Source organism: Aythya ferina, assembly GCF_964211825.1.
Source record: "Aythya ferina genome assembly, chromosome: 1".
NCBI lineage: Eukaryota > Metazoa > Chordata > Aves > Anseriformes > Anatidae > Aythya > Aythya ferina.
In genome coordinates this window covers 21,752,707-21,758,706 of record NC_140296.1, presented here as the reverse complement: position 1 = coordinate 21,758,706, position 6,000 = coordinate 21,752,707, and positions in this window count along the sequence as shown.

The window sequence follows — 6,000 nt, the reverse complement described above, 5'->3', positions numbered from 1 at the left end:
TGTTGAGCTGCCAATGATGTAAGATGACTTCTTAAAGGAGTTGGGTTTCTTGTAATGTCAGAATGCAGTAAGCCATGTCCATGGCCACGCTTTCCTCTGTGATGAAAACCGAAGAGATAAAAATGGCATGGAAATACTTTTGTGATGTTTTGGTCCTTTATCTCCAAGTAAATTAAGCTCTACAAATAATAAAACAAATGCTGCAAGCGAAATTCTAAAAGTGAGCATTTTAGTTATTTGAAGAACGTGACGGATATGGATATATTTTTGTCCCCCGAGACTCCAGGTCTGGGATGTGTGAGCAAAGCTCTGACTGCAGCAAAGCAGAGGACCCCGGGGAGGAGCAGAAAGGGGGAGCACGGTGCACAGTTGCCTGAGCTTGGCTCGTGTTCTTGCACTGCACAAAGGGGAGTTTTTGTCACGTAGGGCGTGCAGGGAGCACGGATAATCCATCAGAGAAGAGCCGAAGCTCCTTCCTCGGTGGGCTATCTGCTCACATTGCTGTGCCCTTTCAGACAAGGAGTAAATCACCTTCTCCATTACCAGGTGTAGCGGGGTGAGGAACTGCACCCTGGAGCCCCAGTTCCTCCCAGGGAGCCAGCTGCATTCCCTAGGCAGCGCAGCTCCTGCTTCACCTTTCCCGCTGGCCTGAAGGACACAGGCAAGTCATGGCTAAATCACGAAATGGCAGCTTGAATTAAACGGTGATTCACTTTTTTTTTACAGCCCATTAATAGCAAACCATCTCTAATTACAATAATTTGCAGTCATAAATGACTATTAATATCAGGTTCGTCTGGGACAAAGACAATTTGCTGTCTAAAATGAGGGACGTGGAATGGTTTTGTACCCAGGTGCTGCTTAAAGGCGTGATTTGGGTTGCACATGGGGGCTGTCACAGCAGGTTACACCAACTGTCGTGGTCTTGGGTCAGGAGAGTAACAGGAGAACTTGACAAATGAAATATCTGGGGCTGCGGTCTCTGTGGCTTTGCACTGAAAGCATGACTTACAATTTTCCCATTTTTTGCTGGGATGGGAGCTAACTGGAATGGATACAAAAATTGTTGTACAAACAGGGCGTGCAATAGAGATACACTTCAGCTCCTTTCCACCCATCCAATTGTTTCCACGGAATATAGGCATAAATTTCCCTTGTTTGTTTGCTGAAGGTCAAAAGCAGACTCCATTCATCTATCAAAAGTTATGTCTAGACTCTGGAGTGCCTACAACACCCTGTACAAACACATACATCCCTCGTATGTGCTTACAAACATAGGATCATAGAAAAACTGCTATTGTATGAGACCTCTGGAGCACCAGTCCATGCAATCCAAACCTCTGCCCAAATCAGGACCAATATCAAAGCTGAATCAAGTTTCTTAGAGCCTTCTCCAGCCAGAGTCTGAAGCTCTCTAAGGACTGGGATTCCCCAGCCTCTGGGGCCATCTGGAGAACAGCCCTGACCCCGGAGGGTCTTTTAATCCAAAGAGCTGCCTTAGATATTTCATATCACCTTTGCCTGCATCTTACCTTCAGGTTTTAGCACACTCACAAGGTCAGTAGGAACTTTGCCCACTTCCATAAGGATCTTTTCCTCCACGCACAAGGAGCTTTGTGCTGTTACTTCTTTTCCGGTTTCCAAAAAGCTCTCAATCAGGCCCTTCATGAAGGCTGTCGCGGAAATGGAGCTGTCATGAAAAATCCTCCTTCAAGGATTAATAACTAATCCAAAGTGGTTAAAAGATATGAAACAAAGGATGGAGAAGCTGAGACCGTTTGTCACAATGAAGGAGATAACCACCAGGGAGCTGCGCTGGCCAACATCTTCATAAGTGATTTGGATGAGGGGCGAACAGCGAGGTGAAAAAGTTTGCTGATGCTGCGAAATTGTCGGGGAGTAACAATGACAACTGGCTCTGAGGAGCTGCAGGAGGATTTTAGGCTGTTGGAGTGACTTTGAGGATAAAATGGAAGATGAAATTCAACATTGATAAATGCTAAGTAATGTGCATGGGGAAAACAATCCTAACTATGTATGCTCGGTGATGGGCTCTAAATTAGCTATTATCACTAGGGAAGAGATCTTTGAATAGCTCTCTGAAATACCAGCTCATTACTCAGTGGTGGTCAAGAAGGTAAATAGGATGTCAGGAGTTATTAGGAAAAGAACAGAGAGCAAAATAGAAAACACCATTATGCCATAATACAGATGTACTCAAACCTTGAACACTGCACGCAGTTCTGGTCCCCTGTCTTGAAAGCGTGTGCTAGGGCTGACAAAAAACGAGGGGAGGGGAGTAAAGGAATGGAAGGACTTTTTAGGGGAAGTAACTGCAAAAACGAGGACGCTGAAGTTTGCAGAAAGCATGATTGAAGGGGAATACAGCGAACTGTTAAATTATGAACGGCATTTAGAAAACAACAACAACAAAAAAGAACGGTTATTTGCCGTTTCTCAAAGACCAGTTAGGTGCGCATAAGCTTTAAATGAAACAGAAAGGTACTTTTTGTACTTATCCTGTGATAATGACTTCCACAGTTTGGGATTAGATATATAAAATATATATATATATATCAGGTTAAAAGCAAAGAGGGTAATGCAACCTCCAGCTTAAGTTTGCATTGGAAATATGGGCATTTTTCCAATGGAAAAAATGGAAAATCGTGTTCAAGCATGAATATATAAACAGGAATGTATATATAAATATAAACACGTGCAAGAATGCACACAAACACTATTCCTAAGCCAGAAGAGGAGAACAAGGAAGAACAGCTCTACTTGCTCTGTTCATCCAGTGTTCACACACTGCCAGTCTCTCCCAAGACCCACTCACATGCCCATCACCTCCTTTTAGGATCGCTGTCAGAGATGCCGAGCACTGGTCTCTGCTTTCAGGTCCCCAGCCGGAGCTGATGCTCCAAACACCACCAGTCCCTGGTGTTGGGCTGCTGACAGCCAGCTTGAGCTTTCAGGAAGAGAAGGTGCACGAGCATGTGAGCATCTCTGCTCAGAGAACGGCATCTGTGTGCAAACAGAAAGGCAGGGTTAAAAATGTCATCCACAGTTCGCATCACTCTGTCAGAAGGAATCTAAATTGCAAAATCCTGAAATCTTTTCACATGTAAGATTTTTTTTTTCCTCCTGGCCTTGTATTAAGATTGGGAATGTAGCATGAGAAAAAATATATATATTAAATAGTATATTTATGGAGGAGCTTGGACTGGTGAGCTGCTGGAGCAGCTGTGGAGGAGCTGCTATGTACACTGGTTCTTATGCATCCTATGGGAATGCTTTGAGTCCAGCCATCGTGTTGTGATGCCTAACTTGAAGAGAATAGCAAACATTTCACTTTTCCAGGACTGCAAGACCCTGACTGCCTCTAGAGTCAGTGACATAGCCCAACCCAGCACAGCCCAGCCCTCCTTCACCAGCCCAGCTGCGCTGCTTGGATCTTACACGCAAGGGCAGGATGGGTGCTTGCCACCCAATGTTTTAATGGATGTGGTGCTCCTTAGCTTGTGTTACAACCCAAGCGAGGGTCCTGCTGCTGTCCTTCACATTCACGACACAAAATAAATGGAAGGAGCAGGCGTGCAGGGCGTGCACGTGTGGACCTGCTCTAATGGCACCGGTGCATGCGTTCCTGCCTCGTGATTCAATGGACAGGGCTAGGAACAGCGAGCATATAAAAGGACGCCACATTTTCAGATGGTCGAGAAATGAATAATGCATTGGGAAGCAAACATAAGCATTATTTCTCTTCTAATCAGTATCATGAAGCATTTTACAAATTAACCACTTTCCCCAGACACTTACCATATTAAGTAGCTCTAGGCAGAGCCCCTATCCGGGTGGACTGTGCCATCTGCATTTAGAAAATTGCCTATACATTTATTAAAGTGAAATTCACCCATTAATTAATCCTGTCAGCATTTTCCCTGGAAACTCTCATTAGCACATTGAGCTAATTACTACAACTAGCAGTACTAGAGGTGTGTGCGTGTGAGGGTTGGGAAGGAGGGATGGTTATTTTAACATAATAAAAGGTATAATATTCTTAGATTTACATTAAATCAATTAGACAAAGTCAGAATAACTTTGTACTGAGATAAACCTGCCATGTTATTTTCCTCCCATATTGGATCTTTGATTGCTGGAGGAAAAATATACTCAAAATATGACAGAAATCTGAAGCTGCTAACAGTTATAATAGCCACAGCTGCATGCTGCTACCTATGTAATTACGTGATGTTAGGTATATTTTGACCTAGTAAGAGGAAAATGCATTTGTGTAGCAATGCTGCTCAGTTCCTTTTCTACTCTTTCTTTGCTTGGCATATTTTCTTACTGGCTTGTAGGACAGCAGCACCTACAGACCTTGGCTGGACAGGAGGGCTTGGAGGCACAGAGTTACCTTGACCTGCCCTGTCTCTTCACTGAGGTGAGCCAGGGTGAATGTGATAAGCTCTTGACATGCCCAAACCAACAAACTGCATTAACTTGAGCCTTTTGCATTGAGGTTTATGTTAACACGCTTTCCTTGTGCATCCCATAGGTCGGAAGCAGCTGCTCAGCCAGTGCCTGAGGCTGTTGATGGACAGTCCTCTTTTACACCACCATAACCACAACCCAAGGACCAACATCACTGAATGAACATCGAGTGAAACACAGGGAAAGCTCCACAGGGAGCCTGCTGGCTACCCCAGCAAAACAACAGGTGGGAAGGGAAATGGCAGCACAGAAAAATGAAATTACTCTTAGGTGTCTTAGGGTAAGAGGAAGCAAATACTAAATCCAGGAGTCTTAACTCCTCACTGAGTCATCTTGCTAGCATGTACAACTGCCCTCAGCCGAGCATCTACTGGGGCAGATGTATCACAGCAGTCTCAAAACCAAGGATCCTCTCTTCTCCAGATACTGCAGAGCTCAGGACGTGTTTTGTAAGCGAGAGACTCTACACAAGGTCATTGTGAAAAACATCCTATCTCAATTAAACGCGATTTGCTCCTACTAATTTTACTGTAGTACAAGCCTTGTAACTATAATTATCCAAAGCTCCAAGCAACAGTACACAGACACTTAACAGTGATCACATCCACAGCCCCAATTCTTTGGTACTCTACTGCATATATAACTTTTCTCCAGCCTTTTATCCTTTCAAAGTCAGTAGGACAGTCCCCATGTGTAGAGCAGCTCTTACACACACACGCCTTCAGAATCAGACCTTAAGTAACGCTTTGTAATCCCAAAGGTATTCTCTATTTAATGAGGAATAATAAAAAGTGTTCCCTGCTCAAAAAGACAAAAATACTTTTAACGACCTCAGATAAAAAAATGGGTTATTTCAACTTGCTAAGGCTTTTACTTAGCATTTTTTTATCACATCTTTCCTTGCCTTTTAATCTTGATAGATTTCAGCTGTATTCCTCCAGCAACAAATGGATTCTCCTGTGGCTAAAATAATTGTATAAATAGGGATGCTAATGCCCCCTTTATCTGATTAGCATCAAGTTGGGAAGACTGAGAGTTCAGATTGTATTTGTATTATAATTTCTATTAACTTCTGTCCCCAGTCCCCTTATAAAGATACTCTAGCAGACATAACATGAAATAGGCACAGGATGTGAAGCAGTTCTGGTGTTAAAAATGAAAAGGAGAAAATTTTAAAGAAAAACTTAATCTCTGTCACTCATAGCAGATGGCTGCTTATTTAAATAATCAAGTTAAGTAAGATGCATTTAGGACTATCTTGTTTAATTTGGTTATTTAAATGAATAAACTGCCTGCAAGGCACTGGTTTTTACAGACCCCGTCACGTCTTGTTCAGCTCTGGTTCGTATTTGCTGATTTGGATATGGTTAGATCCAGAATGGATGAGCTCATCATTTCTCCCTGTGGCTCAACTGCTTTGCTTACATGGGGAATGTTTTAGATCGGATGAGAATCACCCTGATGTGCTGATTGATATTATGTTAATGCCTAGCAGATTAATGCCCT